At 37.4% G+C, this 26,578-nt stretch overlaps 1 protein-coding gene across 6 annotated transcripts in view; it reads right to left on the minus strand.

Annotated features, from left to right (window-relative positions):
- LOC131693500 (homeobox protein PKNOX1-like) overlaps positions 1-26,578 on the minus strand; it is a 252,461-nt gene that overhangs the window by 152,095 nt on the left and 73,788 nt on the right. For 3 of the 6 annotated variants that reach the window (XM_058981362.1, XM_058981363.1, XM_058981364.1), the window contains exons 1-2: positions 22,999-23,561; positions 22,675-22,870 (exon numbers count right to left, since the gene is read on the minus strand). The gene's annotated coding sequence lies outside the window, so the exon portion shown is untranslated. Of the gene's footprint in view, positions 1-22,674; positions 22,871-22,998; positions 23,562-26,578 lie in introns of those variants that run through there. The other 3 variants (XM_058981359.1, XM_058981360.1, XM_058981361.1) reach the window with 2 other exon arrangements.

Raw genomic sequence — 26,578 nt, forward strand, 5'->3', positions numbered from 1 at the left:
GATACATACACGTGTTTGGTTTAGATGCGGGGGGCGTGGATATTTCATGATCGCGTAGAAGCGAGCGTTTGTATGGTCTCGTTTGAGACCGCGATTTTTTCCTTGATCACCGGTACGTTTTTATGTTTGCGAGATCGCGGGTGTCCGTGAATGATAGCGAACGGTACGAGCGTTTGTATGTTATCGTGATAATATCTATTTGATCAACTGGGGGTGGTTTATTTTTGGGTATTGGCTTTCGCAGTCTTGTATAAATATCAAACGACTTATTTTTTAATTATCCGACGTTTCGGCCGTTTTTGCAGGCGTTTTTTAAAGAAAACTAAAATAAATCTGTATCTAGCCATTTGATTTTAGATTTACAATGTTTAATATGAACTCACTTATCTGTCTGTCGCTATTGTTACGGATGTTTTTTTTCTCCCGCGTTGCGACGTTTGTTTTCTATTTTTCATATGCCATTGAATTTTTGAAAAGGCTTAGAAAAAAAATTAAAAATGATGAACATACGGCGCTTTGGAGTTTCTAACAGCACAAGATTTTTCACGGATACACTTTTGGTTTCTACTTGACCACCCCTTTCAAAAAACTACAGAGAGATGGTGAACGCAAAGTGTGAAAAGGTGATCTTCGGAAACAATGAGCTTTAGCTGAACTGCACGTTAGCGGTGTGCGTATGGAAAAAAAACTTTGCGGTTTTGGAACAACAATAAGAAAATTTCCATAATTTTGCAATTTTTCCATGAAATTTATGAAAATTGCTCAACATTCTTCTAAAGAAGTTTCTTTGTTTAAATTGAAATTTAGAGAGAACATTTAATTCCGCAGGCAACGACCTATTTTTCATCAAAATCGGTTGAAAAATGGCAGAATTATTATTTTTTCCAAATTAGAAACTTGTTGGTGTTGGACGTTGTGAAGAATGAGAGCTGTTTTTTCTTCAAGTTCTATCATGTCGGCATATGTATTGGTTGTTCCTGTTTCGATAAATGTTTTATATTTTTTGATATTGGTCCGGTGTCCGCTGAGTCTTGTTTTTAATTGATTTTTAGTCATACCAATACATCTTAGGGGCCGTTCATAAACCACGTAGACTCATAAGGGGGACGGGGGGGTCTAGCAAAAGTCTACGTTTGTCTACGAGGGGGGAGGGGGGCTCTTTGAAAAAGTCTACGTAGACTCTTATTTTTTTGTTATTCTCGTATTACTAATTATAAATGGGATTTAAAGAGAGTTGTATTTAAAATATCGGTCTATTCAGCTAGGTGTATATATGCAGGCACTTCAAAGCTAGTACACTATTGAGGTAACTACTCGTTAAGCGACCACTCAACCCAGAACCCACGATTTTGTTTGGGCAACCTCACACGTTGTTGTTTCTTGCGTATATTTTGATATAGTTTTGATCTAGGAATAATACAAAATGACAGTTCTAAAGATGTTTGACCAAAATTCCTCTCGACGGAAGATTTTGACTGTGAAATCATCTGAGACACAACTAGTTAGCAGACATGCATGGACCATTAAATGCATGAACCATAAAAAGTTAAAAAATGGTCAAAGTTAAGCAATAAAACCACCATTGTAACAACAAAACACCCGATTTTTATTAATAGGTGGAATAATTTTTTTTATTTGTTGATTTCGGTGGTTAAAGCAGTAGTGTAGTGAAACTTCTACAACAGAGTGTTGACTCGAGTTAATCAGTTTCTCTTGCAATCATTTACACTGATTTCAAAATATTTAAACACCCGTTAAATTTTATGTCTTGACCCTACGCAACTCCGTGCAAACCGGTTCTACTATGTTTATCTTCGAAAATATTCGGAGTTAAGCTTTGATACTTTGCGATAATACTCTCAGGTGATATGGCTGATCCTATTAATTACATAAGAAAAATAAATATTTTTGGGAAGATTTAAATATTTGTTCACGAAAAGTGAAGTTTGTGAGCATAGTTGGTGTATTATTTTAGTCTAGATAACAGTACACATCAACAGTATTATTTTGTAATTGTTTCCTTTAATTTAACAGTTGAATGCACCAGTAAGGCTCAAAAAGTGTTTAGCAATTCTGCATTGTTGCTGTAGGTTACACTTCGGCCAAAAATTTAACTAGTTATAGCAATAAATCTTTTTACATATACTTGAGTGACTAACCTTGAAAAGAAGTATTTCGCTACACAAACGTTGACAAGCACCTTGATTTGTTATTAATTGATTTGATCAGTCATAGACAAAAAACCAATGTGAAAAACCTTTCTTTAATATTTAAAAAGTTTGAAATAAATCGGAACGCTAATTTTTAATTGAACATTATAATGTGCTTCTTGCTAATTCTACATTTTCCGCGAATAAAAAAATAAAAGTCTACGTAGACATTTTTCGTGGGGGGGGGGGGGGTTGGTGAAAGTCTACTAAGGTCTACTAGGGGGGAGGGGGGGTTAAAAATTCTCAAATTTCGGTCTACGTGGTTTATGAACGGTCCCTATGGTGTTTGTGTCGTAAAGATGCGTGTGACGAAATCTATTTCTTCTTACCTGAACTTTCAATGCGATATAAAAGACATTACCAAATCTCAAGTCACACTGTGCACAAATGAAGAACAGACCTCTACGTGTCAGTTCTGTAACAAGAAGACATTTTACGGAAAACCATGTACTAAAATCTCTAACGAAACAACATTAACTGCACACAAACCCCAGCCCTCATCAGCATCAACTAAATTAACATCAACTGTACTGCCGTTCTACGCATAATTGTCCCATGTATATAGGGAATCCCATAGAACATGGGCAATTAAGCTTATAACGGCAGTGTAGTTGCTGCTCAGGCACCAATGAATGCCGAAACAACAGAATCTCGATTTGATGTACCTATTACCTCAAAATCAACAACCAGCACCACCAACAATTCCGGTCCGGTCCGGTGGAATTTATTTTATTTACTTTAAACTGCAGATTGTGTGAAAATATTCAAAAATTCAGAAATAATTCACTTTTGCCCGATATGACCACCTTTTACCTTAACTATGGCCTGGAGACGGTCAAACAACGAATCGCAAGCCTATTCACGGACAATGGTTTTCTTCAGCGTCTCGAGGCTGGTGTATACTTCGGATCTTGCTCTCCAAAATGACTCAGATAGAATAGAGATTCACATCAGTTGATTTTGAGAGCCATTGTGTGATCGAAATGAAGTTGGGAACGTTGGGTTTCAGCCATTCCTGGTTCATTCGTTCTTTGTGAGACGGTGCCAAGTCTTTTCTGAAACGTCCAGGGTTTGCGACTGAAATGTTTGTCTGCCTATGGTTTCAAAGTAGCCTCCAGAACACTTTCCCGATAATAAATCGCATTTACTTAGACATCAGGCTCGATGAAGACGATTGGAGAGCGCCCATCTGGTTACAGCGGCACAAACTATTATTTGTGAAGGGTGCTGCCTCCTGGTGGCCAACTGATGACTCAAATTCTAATATGAACGGTGGGTCAAGTAAAGCTCATCGTTTTGAGAGTTTACGAATTGTTTTTTCCGTTCAGTTTAGGCAAAATACTCTTGTACGCTGATAACCAATACTCCGAACTGTCATTCGGCCAAGTGCAACAGCTGCGTGAACGGTTTGAAGTTGTCCGAATCCAACTTCTCTAAGTTAAGTGATATGTCCTTATACGCAAATTAGTGAATCCATTTTTTCCTAAAGGAAAAATAACAGTTGCATGCTCAATGGTGTTTGGATCCAAAAGACAAGTGTTCGCTTCCGTATTCCGTCAGCGACCCAAAGTTTCTGCGCTTGGTAAAGCGAGATATCATTCGGTACCAGCCAGTTGTTCAAGGAGTACACGCACGTAGGGTGAACTGTTTGGATTTAATGTCCAACTGGCACCAATTTTGTCTCAGTTTGAATATATCGTCTAACGAGCAGCAAGTTGGAAAACGAAACATTCACATCCAACTTCTCTGCAATTTTTAACAAATTGCTGGAATAGTCAACGAGCCAGACAATATAGCCCAATGCTTATTGTAGCTTTCTATATTATTTATATCACCATGTAGGGCAGTCTTCAATAGTCTCCAATACGCCGATTTAATGCTGATATAATGCTGGAAAATGCGACATATTGGGCTGTCACAGTGCACACTGAAGAACTTTACTTCGTTTTTCATGGCAAGTCGGTTCTTTTTGCTGTTTAGGCTGTATTGGATATGTTTGAAAGCAATGAATTATGAGCAATATTATGCTAAAGAGCAGATACATTACTAATAAATCATCAGTAATATATTGGCTTTGTATTTGCTCTTTCATATCACTAAATACATATATAATTGTTTAAAGCTTCTCGAGGCTTGTATGCGTTATATCAGCATTACATAAATATATAGAGCAGCAAATTATGCTTTGTTTTTGCAGTACTGTAGGGCATTCACAATGCTAAAGGCAAGCTTGATTGCATTGTAAATGCTGAAATAGGATTTTTATACAATTTTAGTGCTAATTTATAACCAATATAGTGTACTGACTCAATACATACTACTTGGGAGCTTTGCCGCAATATGTAACATAATACAATTCATTGTTTCTTTTGAAAATCATTGGTAGTCTTCCCTATCAGAAACACATAACAAAAAGATTTCAAAACTATATCTCGTTTTGCTATTTGATAAAATTTTCTGTTATTTAAACTACTAACGAGACCGATTTTAAAACACAATACGGTACGAAAATTGCATTCTGTTATAATCTTTTTACTCCATTCAGGTCGGGTTCCCATCGTTTTCATTAGCTGCTCAGAGTGCTCACCATGTTCACCTCAAGATTTTCCGAAAAAATGAAATGCGAACACAGGGAATACATTTTTATAGATATGTTCGCACCTATCTCGGAGAAACGCAAAGGAATAAGAAATATGAAAAAGTTGAACATAAGGATTTATTGAAGGAGAGCGAATGACCCATCGAGGTTGAAGCCCCAATAAGCAATACAATATACAATTATTGAAAGCAGTTATTTTTACAAGTAACTAACAAATATTTGACGAGTTACCCAAGAAGCCACAAACAATAAAACGAAACGAATTTTATTGCTCCTTTAGCATAAAGGTGCTCAATGTATGTACCATATTGTAAAATAGTATATTTTTAATTTCCCTAGAAATATTTTAGTCGACGACAATAAACACCTTAATGTGGTTTGATATTGTTTTATTGTCATCACTTGCAATGGGTAAATTTTCGTAAATGATATCTAGAAAATGTATTTGCATTACGCATTGCAAACATTTGTCTTTTGTATTCTATAATATTGATAGGAAACCAGGAACAGCAAGTTATGAAATTAAGAAACAATTAAATTATTGTACAGTTTGCAGAAACGCATATAACTTCTATATAACTTTAGCGATTTCAATCAACAGCTCATTTCATTCGTATTCGATAAAACTTTAACGTCTATGAATTAAACTAACTAAGAAATCTTTTTCTTTGAGTGATTCCCAGTCAAACGGAAAAATATTCTAAAATTTGCAGGAAATTACCATTCTTTTCGTATGAATGTATAAATAGCGATCAAACTGTAGTTGTAGCCAAAAATGTTATATGTACAATAGATTGGTTCAATTTTTAACTATTAGCTCCACCAGGCTGATTCCTTTAGTGGTCCTTAATAATTGTGCAAATTACCGATCGGTTGTGTCTACGGACGCTTCCAAAATTTCAAAGTTTGTATGGAAATTAGTATGAAAAATCGCTTATCATTGAAAATAAACTCTCAAAAACTCACTTCAGCAATCAATTAATGAGAGCACATATTTGTGGAATATTGTAAGTTTGTGAAAATTCGCTGAGAAAAGTTATTAACTGAAGAAGCAGCATGACTTCAAAACATGTGGATTTTATTATTAATGTTGGCAACCCTGTTTGAATAGCTGCATCTGCCATACGCGAGTGGTGGGTGGAAAGTCTAGTTTACACTTATGTAAAGTTTTGGAACTTTTTTCGAAGAATTGTTTTAACGAGAATAAATATAAACTTGAAAAATATTTCAATATATTCTAAATTGTTAATCTATTCTCTCCTGTACCTAGGGCAACTGCCGAGTTTTGATAGGTAGTTTTTTTATTCAAAATTAAAAGCATGTAAGCTGTTTATTTTTGTGGTGGGGTTTGTTTTTAGAAGCTTCTTTATAAAACAAATCGATTCTTTTGATATATTCAAGTGTAAACAATACTTGCCATCCACCGCTCTCGTATGACAGATTAAGCTACTCTAGCAGGACCGCCATAATTGTTAATAAAATTCACTTTTCTTAGCGAAGTTTTACAAACTTACAATGTTCCGGTAGAATTCCGTTTAGAAATGTATAGTGTTCTCATTAATTGGTTGATGAGTTGATTTTTTGAGAATTTATTTTCAATGTTAACCTATTTTCTATACTGATTTTTCATATAAACGTTGAAATTTTTGGAGGGCCCGTAGACACAACCATAAAAGGACCATAAAAGGAATCAGTAAAGCCTGATGGAGCTTATATTCTGCAGGAAATAATTTCTTCCATATAAATTTGAACCAGTCTAATGAACAATCGATATCGGTAAAGTAGAACTGGAGATAATTGCGATGAAGTGGAGCAGTTCAATAAAACTAACCCTCAACGTGGTAAACTTAAATCGCTTTAACGAACGATACCCCAAAAAAAAACAAAAAAACTCAATTAACAAAAAGACGCGTTCTTTTATTTATTTCGATTATTTGGCGCCTCTCAACTGAAACTTTTTATTTTTTTATTTTACGAGTCTTAGCTAACAAACGTCACCTTTACTGAGGTCTTTGCGGTTCAAATCTTGGAAAAATATGTAAATAAGCTGCTAGAAATAGAATTGGATGCCCTATTATATGTGATAGAACTATCTAATTTTAAAAGAACCTTTAAAAATACTCATGGGAACCTAAGTATGAGTTTATTCGTATATAGAAGGGATTACGCTTTTTTTTTAGCAGTTTTGTATAAGAACCAACGTAAAAGAAGTAAACTACAAGAATTACGGATTCAGAATTGTAACTACAAAAACTCGTATAGACCAACCAAAAGTAATAAAAGCATGGGCGATTACAATATATCTAAAAAAATGCGGCACAGACGCAGGTGTCCTTCAGAGATAACTCTTTTGTTATCGGCTTAATTATAAGTTTACTGATCCGCATGGTTTGTGAGCGCTACATTGGTCACTTGTTCGGTCTGTCCTGGAAGCTTCAGTTTCTGTTTGGTGGCCCTTCGCGGGGATTTGGTTTACCGGAATTGAAGTCGATATTAATATTTATATTAATGATTAGAATCAATGCTTTTTAGGAACTCACCTCTCTCATCGCTACATCAGCGGTGAATACTAAGGTAAATTCTCGGGATTTTGAAGGAATTCTCAAAATTTTCGGAAGAGTTTCAGTATTTTGATTGAATCGAAAAGCAAATCTAGCTTTGGACTCTAACGATGCTCTACACTTAGAAAAAAAAACAAATGTTTCTAAGAATAACAGTTTTCCACTGTTAGTAAAAACAACCAACGTAAACTCCTCGCTTGTAAGCAATATTTTTAAATACGGTCTTTGGCTATATTACTATAGTTAAATTGAGAAATGAAACTCGCCCTTTATATTTGATTTATTCTTTTTTTTATTTTCAACGAGAATCCTTTTTCAAATTCACAGAAATATTTTATGTAGTTTTTTGAAGATCCACCATGTATAAACATAGATGGCAGCAGTATAACAGACGAAATCATAAAATATGGCCAGCGAATGTATTATTCTTGATTAGGTTGAAAGTAACAGTTTCAAACTAAGAGTACTAGTTGGTAATTCGGGAAACTTTTACGTGTTTTCGGGAAACTTTTATTTATTTTATGTGTTTTCTGATTATCCTGTTCAAGATTCTGAGCTCACGATTATGGTGGAATTACTGTTTTTTGTGTTCTCCTGCACTGGTTTTTGTTGGAATGCTGTTCAGACTTCTGATGGCATCCATTACAGGAATTCCACAGATGCATCCGATAAAATCCATTCTTGGGATCCCGATAGTAATCTAATAATTTTGACAAAATTTGACAAATCCTAGTCATGATTCAGAAAGAAATTTTTCTTAGGTTTCCATTAGAATCCACAGAATGAATACCCTTAAAAATCTGAAGATTCCGTCAATATTATGTGCAGGATTTCTTGACAAGGTATCATAAGAATCCAATAAAAACTTGAGCGGAATTCAGTCAAAATCCTAAACAAGCTTTCGACTTGATTTGAAACAGAAATTCGTCAGATTGCTAAGCATAATTCTTAACAGGATTTTACTAGAATGTTGGGAACTATTTTTAGAGAAACCTGAGAAAGATTCCTCCATAATGCAGAGAAACATTCGATCAGCATCTAGATCATGCTGATATAATGATCTTAGGAGGGCACTGATAATCAATGTTACCACGAAACAAAAATATGATTTACACATCGACTCAGATTACGGATTGAAAATCTAGATCTAGTCTAACATACCAACAAAATAAACAGAAATGACTATCAGATGGTGCTTGAACAATATCTGAAGTCCTACGTTTCACGTTTTTGAGCTGCTCAGTTGATGTTTGCACCAGATAAGATCTTAGCTCGAGTGAAAAGGTTATTTAACAAAAACGTAAATAACTTATACCCCATTGGCCGTAGCTATACACTTTCTTCAGCAAAATTACGCCCCTGAATTCTGCTCAACTATATAAAGTGTTTTCTGTACTTTTAAAATTTTGTAGATACCCAGTTTTGAAGAAAAAATACTGAAAATCACCAAAAATTTCACTTTTTACTAAGTTTTAATGGCTCTGCCGCTCTTATAATTCAGAAATTTGTACAAACTAACTAACCAAACTTCTCCGTTTGGATCTCCAGAAAAATAAAAAATGCTGAAAAAATATCTAAGACAGTGCAGGACCGCTTCAACAGGCATAAATTTGAAATTTTGTCCAAAATCGGCCCATTTTTCAAAAAATCAAAAGTCGCCACCAGTAGGAAGCGTTTTAGCAAACTCACTCCGAAGAAGAAAGTGGTCCTAATACCCTAACCTTTCATTTAAGAAGTGAGCCCGATGACTTTTTTAACATGATGTCATTTTGGGACACCCTATTGCAGAGCTCAGTAAAGCAATTACGTCATGACAAGAGCAGTGTTGAAAATATGAATGATTCAATGCCGAAGCGAATAAAACTGATATTCAAAAATGATGGGAATTCGACAGATTTGCTAAATGTAGTGTTAATTTTACAACTTGATATTTATTTGTATAAAGTAATTTTTGGGAAAACCCGTAACTTTCCTTAGTGAACGTATAAATGAGGTAGCAATTTTTCATGCTTGCGGAACATGATTCAGATACATTTCGCAGCACTGGAGAGCTCAGCTGTAAACAGTATTAAGTAAACAAGAATAAATCGAAACAAGAGAGTAATAGATCATCCGCCGAAGTTGTATTGCACATCGGAGCAGTCGTAAAACAGATACTTCGATCGATATATTATAGTTGTTATAATTGGAAAAGTGATGAACTGTCTCACACACGGAAGACAGGTGGCTTGCACACGACCATAGTCGGGTTCCTATCGTCAACCAGGTTTCCGACTCATGTGACAGTCTCCAGCGAGGGGGATGTAATAATCCATATTTCTTTGATCAAGGACTTAAGGTAGCAATCTATGCATACTTTAAGGTTCTACATGACGTGGTTGTGCCGTGAACGAAGAAGGTCACAGCTAGCCGTCATTTTATCTTCCAACAAAACGGAGAACCTGCTCATAATGCTAAGAAAATACAACAATGAAGCAATGACTTGCGGGAAAATGTTTTTGGCATTTTAAGAAAAGAAAAATTGGCCCCCGAGCAGTTTGAATAATTTTGTGAGAGCGGGATATCAATTGAACCCGCCACACCACACTTAGAATGTCCAAAAGTAAAATAAAAGCGATGATGACATCTTTCTATCTAAACATAGTAAAACGAGCTTGCGACAGTTTCCGTAATCGTTTAGCAAAAGTTATCGAAAGGGAAGGTGACTTTTTTAAATGAAATGATTTTCAATTCCCCTACGACGGAAAATAAATCATAACACATTTACTGCAGATAAGATTGATTAATTCGTCACGCAACCTGTAAATATGGTATTGTTTGGTACAGAAATCATACTTTCCAAATAGTACTGTCGCATTTTTTGGAAAATCTATTATTGCACTATTAGAGCATATAAGAATGATTTTCGTTTTGAAGAACTGTTTAGATTTCATCGAATCTTTTAGATACGGTTATTTTTTCGCAGTTTCTATATCTAAGTTATAATAATATTCTCTTAGGGGTGCATTTTATGCCATCTTCCTCTAAACATGAACTGCTACTGCTACTCATGTTTGTAGTATCGAAAGAAGAAGGAAAGTCTTCCTTATTTTGTATTGTATGCATCCAGTAACGAAGGAAACAGGGAAAAGACGAAGGTCGTTCAATGAATAGATATGAGAATTTTGGGCCCTGATTAACAGCCGTTGAGAGAATGCGAGAACCGAAACGAGAACCGTCTCCAGTTGCTAACCGGTAAAACCATTCGAAAATCGGTTCAGAATCTTGTCTGGTTTCTGTATGAATACCATCTCAAACGTAACAACCGATTCCGAAACCGATTGAATCGGAAACGATTGTTGCTTTTGAACTGGAATCCATATCGAATCCAATTAGGATTCCAAATCGATCTGCGAATGATTCTACCAGGTACCAGCTAATCTTTACCGCTTGGGCAATGCCCTTCAAGCCATTTCAGAAGGATTTGCTCCCTTCCCTTTTAATATCAGTTTCGTACTGTGTTTACCATTCGTCTCAGTCTCATTCCGGTGTGTAACGAAATTCCCGAAAAGCACCTTTTGCATTGAAGCGACGAACAGAAAAAATAGCAGCTCTTGTTGTGTGTAAAAACTGCCATGCTGCTGTTAACCGAGGGCATTCACAGCATTTGTGTTTCAGGGTCTCTAGTTCTGCGTGACAATGAAACACAGTGTTGTGCGTCAGACTTATCTAAATGAATACAAAAAAAGAACTGAATCTTCTTTCTTCTTTGGTTACTATGCTGGCGCACTCGGCAGTTCTCAACAGTCGTAAAATGAAAGAAAACAATGAAACTGTCATTATTTTTAGAGTCACTTATTCAAAATTCTTAAAATGCATTTGACCAAAGCCAACTTTAGTTCAGAATCTATTTTGGTTGATGAGTTTCAATCTGAGATTTAGAGGGGAAGGCCTGTGCACGAGTTAATGTTATACCTTTCTAACATTGTTGGAGAAAAGTTAGAGCCCGAACAGGAAAGCTTCGCATAGGAAGACATATTTCAACGCTTGTCGCAACTTTCATTGCATTATCAATTTGTCCAGCACCAGATATTTATTCAAAGATTTATATGCGTTCTTCTGTTCAGTATAAAAAATAGTATTATAAACAACTAAATCATTAAGTGTATATTCCATCTATATTTTTATCAGTTCCTATACCGAGTTTTAAAGACTAATCGTAAAACGGAAGCTACAGACCCATACGACATATAGAAACATCTCATATTTCATGTTTTATCGTCATCCAAATCGGTCATCCAATCCCCTTCAACGTAAATAAGCTACATTGAGTCCCGAGTGCCGACCGCTCGTAAACCAAATCGTGACCACCGAGGGTACATGTATCTCTGGACATGCAATTTGAATATCGGCAATTGACTGTAAACGGTTCATGCGAAGAGAGATAGAGCGACGAACCATCCTAACACAACAAGCACAGCGGCGATGACAGCTTGTGGGCGAAACCTTATTTTGGGGATAGTCGTCACGCGGAAGGAGCAGACCGCGAGAGGCACAAGGGGATGCGCACATGTTTATGTGCGGAATGAAATCACAATGACACGGACATTCGATGGGTCGAGTGAGCGGTGGCCTATTCCGGCCGGTGCGGGTGGACACGGTGCCGCTGTCAGTCGGTGGGTGCCCCGGATCGTTTTTCGATTGGATATACGTTTTTTGGCGGTTTGATAGCGTCACGGCAGATTTTAGTTGTTTTTTTGGTAATGACGAAGATACGAGAGTAGGAGATAATCTGTGGTACCGTGACCGCTTTGGTATGGACGACTGCTTTGTCGATGGTTTGACTGCAGTGAATGTACATAAATCAAACTATTTAAATGACTTTCCAGAAGATACAACTATGAATTAACTATAAATTCATCAAACTTTATCATAAAAACAGTATGACATTACTGTCAAAATTTCCCATTAAAAATTAAGTTCAGAACACGCTGAACTAATTTCACGCATCGCATCGTCATTTTTTGCCCATCCATCCTGCCTGCCAACCTATTGGATTGGCCTACTACGCTATCAACACTAATGTAACGAGCCCTCAGCTCAGGTAGAGATTCCGATGTGAACGACAAAAAGTCACCAACCATCCATTGTCGAAAGAACAGCGAAAAGGCAGGCGATTCCACCATTCGAAAGTTGCGTTTATCGTATCACAGTAGGATGTTTTCCTTTTCTATTCTTCCCAAGCCTGGCAAGAAGCGCAAGCAAGAAAAACCTCGATCGATGTTTACGGCACGCCGAATTTCCCACCTCTTTTTTCTCTCGAGTCGAGCCGCAGCACAACCCGATTGCCTGTTTTGATGAGGTCAGATTTTCAGCAGCGTTGACGAGAAGAACGAAAGGGAAATGATCTGTGCTGGTTAAAGGACGATTCAGACGATACATCAGCTTCCGTCAACGTCAACGGAACGTCACCGTTCCGTCAGGATAAGTTACATGCAGTTAAATGGAGGCATTCACACACAACATCAACGGTACGGAACGTTTTGACGTACGGCATGTGTGAACGGACGCAAGAGAAAAGTATTTAACTTATCCTAACGGAACGGTGACGTTCCGTTGACGTTGACGGAAGCTGATGTATCGTCTGAATCGCGCTTAAGGCAGAGAGAGGACTGTAAGGGTATCGGTGCGTAAAAGTGATTTATTCATGCAAACAAAACACGCACACTACTTTGGAGAGAAGAGGGATGGTTTGACTTTTCTGGCCGACATCATTCAAGGGTGACGTATGTGACTGCGGGAGAAGTTATTTGTGACAACAACGTGTACTGATAGATGGGATTGCAAACGGAGGGGAACATCTTCTGGGAATTCAAATAATTGTTTACTTCGTTAAGCTGCTTATGTTGGGCGTAGGGTTGTTTTTTTTCAAAATTCGGAAATTAACCGTTTTTCAATTCATGCGAAGTGATGGGGAAAAATCTAGTTTTAGTTTTAGTAAATGTAGGGTTACCGGCTGTCCTTCTGTAATGGACTTGTCCATAATTTCAACACGGTTGGGAAGTGTTCTTCATTTTAGTGTCAAGCCACGGATTTTAAGAACAAGTTAATTTCGGCAGAAGGTAATTTTTCAACCGTCATTCCTTTATACTTTCCGCGACTCATTGAACTTGTGCGACCAATCCTGGTTGCTGCTCCATTATTGATCGGGTCGGGACTAGCTGAAATTACACAAAATCAATATCATACCTGGAACCGACAAATTATCCTTCATGTGCAACTTCGGATAATCCCAAGTTTTTCATGGATCAATACCGGTGCTGGCCAGACCCGAACGAAGATTGCAGCAGGAAAGAGAAGGAATGTTAGTCTGACATTTATTTTTGCTAGAGGCCTTATATACTACTGCACACTCCACAAACATCACTGGACTAAGGAGATTTTTAGTAGGGAATAGAGTTCGAGTTAAAATTGTGATGAAGCTTCGCGCACGATTTAAGATTTTAGGATTCTCTGTGCAACCAGAGTTACCAACAGACTTATTAGGTATCTAACAATAGGCTTTAGGGATATCGTTACGACGAAATTTATAGAAACACACTTAAGTCCAATATTATTTTTGCAGATTTTCATTATTTTCACGACGAGCATATGAAATAATTTTGAGCGGCCTAAAATACGCATTACTGTACTGAAAACCTTTTTTTGTATTACGGACATATTAGCAATTTTGTGTGCGTGTACTTTATTATTCGTTTATTTGTTGTATCTTTACGAACAAACCCCTTGACTTCAATGGAGGCTGCTTAAACTAATTACATTTCAGGATAGATAATATTTTAGCCTTTATCGAATTCCTTGTCAGGTGGACTCGTTCGTTTGGATTACTCAAAACATAGGGGCTATGAATTAGTTTAAGTCTACGGAGCGGTAGCAATGTTGGACAGCACGCGACTTGAAGCAATGTGGCGTCAACATGATTTATTTATTCCATTACATAAGTGACACACACACATATTCGGCCAAATGGCCATTCGGCCTACTGATCATTTGGCCAAAAGCCATTCGGTCTAATAGCCATTCGGCCTAATGGGTATTTGGCCTATTGACCATTCGGCCTAATGGACATCTTTAGCGATTTTTTTTTTACCTGAAGCACATTGTGAAGAACTGTGCAAAATTTCAAAACGATTCGTCTAGTAGATTTTGAGATATGATATACATAACAAGTTCTCAAAGAGGTGCCTCTGAAGCTGCACTGTCACTCGCTCAATTCATTATTTTCCCAAGAAAATTTAAGAAAATATTGTTCAAATGTCTAGGTCGGATTTGCCCCACCTTACCCTACATGGAAATTGAATGAATTTACTAATACTCTTTGTATAGCCACAATTTTAATAACAATGTGACTTTTTTACTGAATTTACTTAGACTACAACAGCCCCGTCCCTCAAGCCAATCTACCAAGTTTCACTCAAATAAAAAGTAAAAGAGTTTCTGGTTGCGATACTGGGTCATTCGGCCGGAGGCCGAAAGTCATTTAGCCGAAGGACATTAAACCTAATGTCGGCTTAATGTCCTTCGGCCGAATGACTCTTGGCCTTCGAACGCTCCGCCCAGTCGGCCCTATCCTAATTCACAGTACCTAGATTTAAGTAAGGTTTACTTGCGAGGGGCCGCCGCCTCCAATGGCGCGTCGGCGGCTACCTCATCCAGCGAATCCTCAGCAGCTTTGCACCGCTTCGGTTCCTTCGCCCCGATTATGCGGTTAAACCACATTAAAATGGTTTCGCCTGATATACTAGGACAGTGTAGCAACCGAAAAAGGTTTCATTGATGTAAATGCGTTATGCAAATTAGTTTTTACTCTTAGTCGTATCAGGAAAGTCTTCGGTTCTCATGGTAAAGATGGACAAGTTTGTCTTTACCAGGAGGCATGTTGGTGGACTTGACTGATTCGTAATTATGCTGCCTAAGCTCGACCCCATCAACAGAAGACAAATGTTAAGCCCGTAAGGTATTAAGCCTCTTCTAATGACACTGTCATTTCTAGTTTTTCGATCTGTATACTTCACATCTTTGCTCTCACTTGAGTACTATGGCTCTAAATTTTCATAACTTTTCCTACTCAGTAATCTCTAGCTAATTGAATGTCATTAGAATGTAAAAAGAAAATGTGACTACATATAGTCAAAATAAAAAAGGAAAAAAGAATAGAGAAAGCTGACAAATTTTATCTGGGAGTATGAATCCTCAAATATAATAAGGGATTTAACATAAGGTACTGGTTAAATTAAAACCTTCAGGAGATTGTCACGGAAATTGAAATCCTAGAAGTGACAGTACATTTTCTAATTACTATATGTGGATTTAAATAAAGTTCCATTCATTCTACTCCATTATTCTGAAATTTATTACGAAGAATATAATTTCCCCGGAAGCTTTGCTACTCCGCATTCCTTTACAACGAATTGCATTTCATTCAACAGTTATTTTGTTGAGTTAAATCAAAATTTTCATTTGTTACAAATCCATGATCGAAACAAACAAAAATCAAATATAATTTCTTTATAAAAATCCGCCTAATATTTATTTGTTATTACCAAATTGTTGATTATTGTAGTAAAGTTCATACTATTTTAAACGTATTTTAACTTTAAAACAAACACGTGTTTTGTTATTACGATATCTTTGGTGATAGTGGGGTTTATTGAATTTCACGTCCACAAGCCTTCCAATGCAATTTTCTATATAACTAATAGCAGTAAACGATCTATACATTAAAACTTTGTAAACTCGTAGGAAAAAAATCATATTTAATAGAAGAAAAGTCTCCTAAACAGAAAATCGCATGGTTCACAAGTCTACGTATTTTACTGCAAATCCAAAATCATCCTTGATTTTTATCAATATATTTATCAGTCCAATCATTAGTTAAAGAATAGCTCATGCTATAAAAAAGGAAAAATATCAACTAGGATCAAAATTTGTATTTTTGTTGTAATTTTTGTAAACTATCATTGTTTTATTAAAAGTACTTATATCTTTTTAACAATAGAAGTAAGAGTTATGTTAGAAGAAAATGTTCGCCTTCAAAAACTCTGCAAACTGCCGAAGTTAGATTGAAAATTTGGTGTTTCATTAATTGACCCTTAGTATTTGGACTATATAAAAATATATTTTCGTTCTCGTGATAAAATTTTACACTTTACCATTACTTTAAATAGGGTGGCTCTAAATTTATTAAAATCTAAAAATTTACTATTCTATGGTTCGAGATAGAGTTTCGAAGTCTTTCAGAAAATTAATGAAAATCAAATTTAAAAAAAAATGTCAAAGATGCTGAAGCTCTATGTCTTGCTCTCTTCATTTTACAAGAAAATTACCCACAAAAATTAGGGTGTTCCTTAAAAATGGTTTGATTTATATAATTTTTACAGTTTTGACTTTTCATTAAGACGACTTTAGAAGTACTTTCAGATATTTTGAAGAAAAGCAGCTTGTCTCAATATACTGAATATATAGCTTCTTTCGTTAGAAAGTTATATACCATTTTTACTAAAAATAATTTATTTATCGAGTAAATCGAGGATTTCTCGTGCATTGAAAAGTATGAAGAAGCTTGCGTGTCCTCAATAAATTTGTCCAAAATGTGTAGCTCTACGACTTCATTGCAAGCAAATGACCCTCAGGGTTGAAGCCTGACAATAAGCAACAACAATAACTTCATTGAATACAGTCAAGCTCTATCTCCAACCCTTAAAAGTTGAGCTTTAGATTTAGCTAAAATGAGAACCACCCTAGCTGTTATTTGAACGAAATGTAATGTACATCTACTTCCTTTAACATATTATAAAGCTAAGTTTTATTCATTACTCGTCATAAGTTTGACATCTCAGAGTAAGTTAGAAAGCTGAAAATGTCTAAGTTTGCCAAAAAATTCACGATTTGGCAAGCAATTTGCTCGTGTGGAAATCGAAGCAATCCTTTCGTGATAACTGTAACGGCAGGTATGCTTGAAATAATGCCTCCAAAAGCGTCTACTTCGCGTTCTGAGGTCACACGACACTTTTCTGATCAGATACAGCTTCATGCCACTTCTTCAAAAGATGTTCTGAAGTAACACAATGCTAAGGAGGTCAAGCTAGTTACAAAGGATCTTAATCCCCCTAACGCATCGGAATTTCGGCCAATTGAGAAAAATTGGGTCATCACGAAGCAGGCATTCCGAAAGAATTCTAACCAAAGAAAATCGGAAGCAGAAATGAGGAAAAATGGATTTCAAGTTGTCTCACACGTTGTACAAAACCATATGAGCAGTGCTACGAACATCTAGATATGGCTATGAAATAGTACAATAAATTCATTCCTTTAAAAGTTTGAAAACGATCGGTTGAATGGGTGAATTTTGACGAACATTTTCTTGTGATGCTATTTGACTCCGTAGACCCTTCAAAAACTACCAAACAGACTCTGATATCCGGCGATACACCACAGACAGCTGACCAAAAAATAATTTTAACCAATATTGTACGATATCCCCAAACCAACGCCTAACAAACCTAGCGACGTTAAAAAAGTTGATGCCTATACAAAAGTCATTAACAAAAACTAAAGTCGTAAGACATCCAACAGTGAAAACCAAAACTGCTCTAGCGACAATGCATGAAGGTACCTGCTAGCAAAGTAGAAGGCAGACGGAACGATCTACAAGCAGCAGAGGACAAAACAGACATTGATTCTCCATTAAGAAAGAAAAGCCTCACACGCAGCGGAAATCAGTGCGTCCAAGACAGACAGCAGCAATAATTTTCGTGTTTTTCAATTGTAACATTGAAATTATTGTAATTATATTACAATTGAATCATTTCCAAAAAAGGTGAATGACCTCTGAGGTTAAAACCATAATAAATAAATAAAAAATATATCCGAAAGACTCTAATTGGAATAATTACAGGTCTTTCATAAACCGTTTTATGGGTGCAATTTTTTGACAATTACAGTAGGATTCCATTTTTGGCAACAATATATTTTTTATAGTGTGTGCCAAAACTGGATCCGTGCCAAAAATGGTACCTTACTTTAAAAGCTTTCATTTTCAATTTGTGACATCATAAATGTTACAGGAACATTACTTTTATAAGAATCTGTGAAATGGAATGAAATGATAGAAAAAAATCAGCAAATTTAATTTTATTCGCTATGCCCACCCCGTACAATATAGTAAGTATGACTCTCATGTTTGGAAATAAAGTTAAAAGTGATATCAATTATTACAACAAAATGTGTATTCAGCATTTTTTTTTTAAATTTACTATGTACAACAACGATGTTGCCAAAAACGGAACTTTTTTGTTGGCAAAAACGGAACGTGACAAAAACGGGATCTTACTGTATTTTTATTTCTATAACGCAGTATCTTCTCAAATGTTTACGTTATGTAGTGTTTTGCATACTACAAACATATAGTTCATATAGTATAGTTCATTATTTATATATTTATATATAAACTATTTTTCGTTGAAAATGGTGGCATCCGGAAACACTAAAACATAAAATAGGTGCTTCTCTCACAGTGCTAGAAGCTGCTCAATTTTTACCAATTCAATAGTCCAATTGTGCGGAAAAACGTAGTCGAAGACAGTCAATATTGATATGTTTTATCACTTTTCAATAATATAGCAAAATAACGAAGCTATTTCAAAATTACATTTTTTATCATCAACGTAATATGTCCCTGGCAGCACTGCTCCATCGGAGTCCAATTGAACTAATTGCAATAACTTCAGTTCTAGAGTTAATACTTGTTAGCCTGCGTTAGCGCGATAGCTACAAGGTTTTTAGGTTAACCTTCCGGTAGTCGCGCTAATGCACTGAGTGCACGCTGCTCTGAAAATCTAGCGAAATCGTCTTAGAGCAGCTGCGGCTGCTCGTTCAGTGAGCCAATTGCGCGACTTCCGAAGGGTTAACGGAATGACTGGCAAAACCTATGCACTATTGTCTCTAGTCTGAACGAGGTTAAATTTTCGAAAGATTTTTAAATCAACTTTTTTTAAACCAGAGATAGTGTTTATGTGATAGACGTAAAGAAGGTTCTCAACTGGCTTTTCGGTACACACACGGTACAGGTAGTACCAATCAGAAGTTGGACAATGTTCACAGATTCATTCTGGTGGGCGTTAGCACGCTAGTGACGAGCATTTTGAAAAATAAAATCGATTTTGCTACATCGATCTTTTTAATGCTGAAAAATCGATGTTGTCAAACATCGAACCGGGAAAAATCGATGCAAAAATCGATTTTTCGAGGCAAAAAGATCGATTGTGGAAAAAAACGCATTTTATTTCAATGGGAATTTTGAAAGAAAAATCGATTTCACCAAATCGATTTTATTGAATCACTTTCAACCGAATCGATTTTATTGAATCAATAAAATCGATGTTGTCACACGTCGAACCGAAAAGATCGGATACAAAAAATCGATTTTCTAAGCTGAAATAATCGATTTTGATAAAATCGCATCGACATCGCCCATTCCTATAGCACGCACATTAGTTACCACTGAATCGGTCTAGTGGGCAGTGGACAGCTTTATTCAAACATGTCTAATTTTAATAGGTTTATTTGACACGGGTCAATGCGTTGGCACAACTAAGCCGTGGATCTTCTATGTTTTTACAATAAATAAAAATAAAAAAACTGCCAAGCTGCCAGATCTTATTGACGCAGTGTTGAGGTCCTCTTCCGTGGCGGTAAAGTATTAGTTGCATTATCTGTCACAAATTTGGGGTCATTCGCCCTGCCTACTCTTGTGGTATCGCGGTTCACGTTCACGCAAGTTTAGTTGAGTATCCAATGCATAAAATGTTACAAGCATATCAGTGTGGGAAATCCATGATCACTCTGCTTCACGATGTTTATAACATTGAAAAAGCTTCCTGTTCAAGTAATCTAGCTCGGATGTGTATTCCTTGATGCTGAAGGTGAATTTAACGTGCGCGTCATGAAGTATCTGCATATATCTGTGGTTTGACCAACGCAATGCTTAGTAACCGCATTCTTTACTCGTCACTGAGACAGACGGAAATTCAGGCTGTTCTCAGAGTAGCGTTTTGTTAACTTTGCTATGGAACCTGATTGTTACCTTTGCTATGGAACCTGAACTCAATGAGCTTGGATTTCCAACCTACGAGTTTGTTGACGACTATCAAACAAAACTTCACTGAATCTTTTCCCGAAGAATCTAATAAGATCCGGAGCTCGTCCCTTGCAGTTCTTTGACTCTGATATGCTGTGTATGGATGAAGTCAAGTATGTGGGAGTTATATTTGATTTCAACCTGGTCTGTTCATATTGTTTTATAGAAGACGAATCATTGCAACCAGTATTTAGATCTATCATTAAGTCCAGAGTTAAGAACACGTGCATGATCTTTGGGCAGTGTAGGCGAACTTTCGGGAAAACTTGCGGTCTCAAACCCAAATACATCTATTGGATTTATACGGCAATTGCAGTGCCGGCGGAAAGCGTGGGTAGTATGGGTAGTACTACCCACTCGAAAATAATCTAGTGGGTAATAACCCACTCGAAATTTTGAACCATTTCAAAAAATTTAGGTGCGCAACGCATGTATCTCGCACTAGACACATTAGAAAACACCGATGCACCACAATTCCATTTGCATAAGCGAACGTTATTTTATATGAATGTAATGTAAGCGTGTGCATGGCGAAAAGGGAAATAATCCTTACTAATGGACCCCTCACCCTATGCTTTCTACCCACTCGGGCGTAAAGTGTTTCGCCGCCCCTGGGCAATTATGCGTCCAATACTGTTATACAGTTGTCTTGTGTGTGACAGAAGGGGGTGGTGATGACGATCCAGTCAAAGATCAACTATTTGCAAAGAACGCGCATTATATTGACTGGTGGATTCACAATCCCCAATTTTGAGGCTTTTTTAAATATTAATCCTCTATATATTCACCTATACTAGCATTATTATATGCATACAGACTGCAGGTCCTTGGAACAGTAGTCATGTTGATCTTGCTACTAGTCATACACAACTTTGTTCACAAATGGTTACATGGGGTGAGGAAATTCTTACTTGCAACCGTATTACATTCACAGCTAGTTTCCCTTTCAGAACATGAAATGTGAAGATTTCCTTTCGAGAGAAGTTGTTATCTGGCAATATGGAGAGACAACAACAAACACAACTTGCTTGTTATGCTGACGGTTCTCTAATGGAGGGACGTGCTGATACTGGTGTCTACTGTCGTGAAATAAGATTGTAACGATATCGCTCGCTAGATAGATACTGTACTGTATTCCAAGTAGAAATCTTCGCGATTATGTGCGGGGTACAATCGGTCCTTCAACAGAGCTTGTCCAGCAAAGTTATAAACTTCTGCTCCGATAGTTGGACTGCAATCAAGGCCCTTAGCTCGAACAACTCACGGTCCAAGCTAGCGATTGCACGCTGAATTCAAATTGAAAAACTTAGTATTGACAATACTATGAACTCCGTTGGGGTACCTTGGACATTGCGGTGTGACATGTAACTGTGAATCATTTTCATGTGATCTTTGTGAATCCAACTACGGAACATGATGTGCAACTGGCCAGCAGTAACACAATTACGATTTCGAGTTTTAACTGTCCTTACATAGACGAAACTATTCCGTTTAATGGTCTCCAGAAGATGAATCAAGCCATATTCGAGTAAATCTATGCAAAACTATTTTTTTAGCTAGCGTCAATCCGTCAAAAGGGTTATGAGGCTATGTTTAGAGACTAAAGAATATTTTAAAGCCCTTAGTTTTTAAAACAGAAAGTATTTGTCAGCCTAAAATACGCAATGCGGCTGATAAAAACGGATCATCACTGCATTAAATACAACGTACGATAAAGAGAAAAGCTTTAAAGTTCCAACACATGCTATTCCATTTCGTCGAAAACGACCGGCTTTCTAAACGGTCCAGCAATGATAGCAATTAAACGAACCCGTTTCTCTACGCGATAATTCCGGGACGACGCGACGCGAGTCTGGCAAGAACACAACACAAGAAACCTACTAAAACATGAATGAAACCGAATCCGTGTCAGAGTAGATTTCGTATCCCACATCCCCGAGAGCAAACAGCAAAGGGATCCCCAGTCGTGTGAATATTTCGCGAATATGTACACTACGCGAAAAGGACTATTAGGTGAGAGGAGCAGTTTCGAAAGGAAAACAAATAAAATCTAATTGCACAAATGGCGACGCGTTTTCTCTCGCTACACTACTACTATTTGGGAAAGATATTTAACAAAACACTTACGGTTTAGTGACATTCCTGAACTAAATCGGCTTTGACTCTTTATGAAATACAGTTGATACTTGTTTATTGATGCACCGTTTTTTCTCAGACTTGAATCCTAATGGATTTTCATTATTTTTTTCTCAGATTAAAACACTATCACTGACACATCACTTAGCAGGAACTATAATCCATTTGCTTGTACACCTTTCAACATCTGTAAACAGTAGAAACAAAAGAAAATATTTACGTTAGAACGAGCATTTATTTTGTCTAGTGAAAAATTGATTGATTGACAGCAACGCCGAACTGGTCTGCGAGATTTAAGAAGAAAAATGAACTCACACACTTAGAGATCAGATCGGATTCACCGGAGATCCGCACCCCGATTCGGAAAGGACACAACTTCACTCTGTTTGGTGGAGCAAAAGTTTTTGGGGCCAAAACCACCCCGTCGAATTCTCGCCACTACTGTCTGCTAACTGACTGACGGCAAACGAGAGCCGACTACACTCTTTTAGCCACTACTGCCGTCGGATAAATTTTGTCTACACAAATTTTGCAATCCTGTCAAGGCGCAGGATATCGGAACCGCACAAAATATACGCAACCCGCACACACACAATCGCAAACGATAAAAGAGGCAGACTAGCCGGAGATGTGACAGTGACACCCCGACGACAAGGACGAGATGAGATCAAAGAGAATACAGCATCCGACAGTACTAGCAGCGTTAGAACGTCAACATCGTCATCTTCCACCAGCGCTACGAGTAACCGTCGCTCACGAAGCACCCGAACCGAAATGGATACACTCACACGCGGAAAATCGTCGAAATTCCTGCAGACCCCCAAGTGCAGTGAAGTAGGAATAGAACGGAACGAGCAACACATCCGTATCCTTAGGCGTTTGGAACGAAACTCCCTAAATATGGGACGCTCAGCAGGCGAACCGATAGCATGTGCTTCATTGCTACAGTGTTGCTAGAACATCAATCCTAGTCATCGTTAACCGAACAGCATAGGCCTAGACGACATGTTTTCTGCACACACAGCATACCACCCTCTTTTTCCGAGTGGGAAATGGTAACTCATTTTCCGATCTGCTCCTGGTTGTGTAGTGGTGCAAGTGCCACTGAGTGCCATAAATCAAGCAAGAGCATGAGTGACCGTACTTCGTGTCCTGTCAGCAGCGACGTGATAGTCACGAGTGACGGACGACTATACGATTTGCGTTCGCTCGCGTCGCGTGTGCAGATTTAAGAAAGGGAACCATATTTATGGATTTCCCATTAGGCGACGGATGTTGGTGTGGAAATACGGCTATGTATTTGTGTGTGCGTACTGTGCTGCTGTCGTCTCAAGAATCGCGAAAGTGGAATCGATGTTCTGAATTGTGTTGACATGAAAATTTGATTCATGGATTGGATTAGTACATTGGAGCTTTTAGTTAATTTTGTTTTTGTTTAAACATGTTTTTAAATTCCAAGATTTAAACATAAACAAACTATAATTAGCACGAACGAATGCTTTCAACGGTTGGAAGAATGTTTTCCCATCTCACGTTTACACGAAAATTTTAATAATATAACGCCAGCTTCGCGTGTTATCTACAAGCTAGAACGATTTTAATTTTGACACGTGTGTGCATATGGTACTATTAATTCCTCCCTTCTGCCGGCATTACCCAAACCCCTCTTAATGCGAATGCTAACCGCATTCATTGTGATCATAACGCGTTCCAACCAACACACACTACATACGACTTCCTCCGAGCTGGTGCCTGGAGATATGTTCTGTTTCAGTAGGTACCTACTTGGCAGGAGTTAATCTTTCATCCCACAACACTTAGGTACCGTTGCCTGTTCCGTACTCTACTCACTCACCCTCGGTATGAGCCATCTCATTCGGTTGGGTGGAACTTTCTCTGTCTCCCGCTCGTAGGGGTTAAATATGCCGCACTTGCTGTGCCGTCCGTCGTCTTGCAGCATTTCAGGAATGATTTTGTGGAAATTAATATTAGTTGCTGTCGTAGGGATGATCAAATTTAAAGACGCTGGTATAATATATAAAAACATGATGTGACGAATGAAAACAAATTTAATGTCACGTTAATAAAAATTAACATGCGGAGAATGAGATCAAATCTGGTTGCACGGTTTACTAAGTTATTTTGTTTATTAGTTTTGGCAACCAAGAGTTTTGTGTAAACTTCCACTGACTTTTAATTTGAAAGAATGTGTCGAGTAAAAGTTTCGATGAATTTCACGTAATTTGAATTTTTTTTTTCTATTGACTTTTACGCGGAAAAAATCGTTGAAATGCGTTTCATCGTTTTGTAAAAATAAAGCGAATTAATCAATAAAATGTGTTAGATTTTTCCGAATTTCTTAAGATTGCGTTCCCAGGGAAAAGTTAGTTAAGCTCTTGCGACTTATGCCCAAACGAAGAGTGACGGAATACTCTAGATTATGTTAAGATTTCGCATCCATCAACCATGAAAAAACCAGGGAGAAATAACTAGAGCAATGGCTTTGTAATTTTAAATCTATTTAAAGCAATATTTTTTTTCGAGAGTTATCCTATTGGAGCTGTAGAGCTAGGTTCTCGGAAGGGCTTCCCATCAGAATCACACACAATTGCAGAGGATACAGGCAATGTCGCCCACTAAAACACTGCTTAAGGACAATTGCGTGATTCTGAACATGGTATTCATTGTACATTTCAGAGAGATGCGGACGTACAGACTTCACGATCGCGTGTATCATCGCGAAGGGCTCGAGTGATTGTACATTAACGTGTTCAGTCGCGTGTGCTAGCGTGTATGTAACTTAGCATGTATAAAATCGGTTTTTCGTGTGTGCATTCGCATATTCGCGTATGTCCTTGGATGACCGCGCGCGGACAGTGAGTCTGATACTTAAATTTTAGTGCATAGTACAGATGCTAGAGGAGAGTAAGTTTCCCCATTACAATAGAGTTTCCGCCCATATCGCCATAGAACGTGTGGTCTGGTGAAAATGGGCGTCATTTGATTGGTCCAACAGAAGGCATGATGCTAGGTTGCTAGGACCAAGGGGAGACTTCCAGACGTGACCGATTCATGATCGCGCGAGCGGTGGGTTGAGGTTGGAGACCGCGTTTGTAAATGTATAGGTGCTAAAACGTTCACTTAATTACAGGGGTTTTTTAATGTTGGCGATATCACGGGCCTAAGTATGTGTGCATGAGTGCTATTCAATGTTTGCATTTGTGACCAGTTTTGTGTTAGCGTGAATACCACGAGCGTTTGTATATTTGAAATGGGAGAGATTGTGAGTGTGTATGAGAGAATATGACATTGATTGTGTTAGTGAGTGTTACTATGAATTTAAGGATGTAGTAATAGAAGGTAACATATGTTACAATAAAGAATAAAAGAGATGCGAATAGATTTATTAGAAGTGTTTAAATTGACCGATATTATATTTGGTATTCATGAGTAGTGGAAAAGCAAACTAATAGAAGTACAACAAAAACAGACTAATGAAGTAGAAGAAAAGAACACACGTAACTTGCAACGAAATTACTTGAGCTCGTATAAACGCCAGCAAATGATATTTATTTGCCATTAACGACAATTGCATTCTGTTAGAATTTTATCATGCTATGATGGCCGGAAATGGATGATTCACATGCGTCGGTAAATTAATCGTGCCTTAATTTCTCCAAACCGATCTTCCCGAATGAATCGAATCCAATGCACGAACTGAACACCGGAAAAAGTAACTAACGAGTCCTAGGAAGGATTGCCCACTATTCAATCATATACACTAGATCTGCATCCATCCCCTGACCCAACTGACCCAAATCCTCAGACGAACACATACACAGATAGACATACGACTAGCACATAACAATCGTACACTAGTACTAAAAACTACAAT

This window comes from Topomyia yanbarensis, chromosome 3 (genome assembly GCF_030247195.1).
Source record: "Topomyia yanbarensis strain Yona2022 chromosome 3, ASM3024719v1, whole genome shotgun sequence".
In the NCBI taxonomy this organism is placed as follows: Eukaryota; Metazoa; Arthropoda; class Insecta; order Diptera; family Culicidae; genus Topomyia; species Topomyia yanbarensis.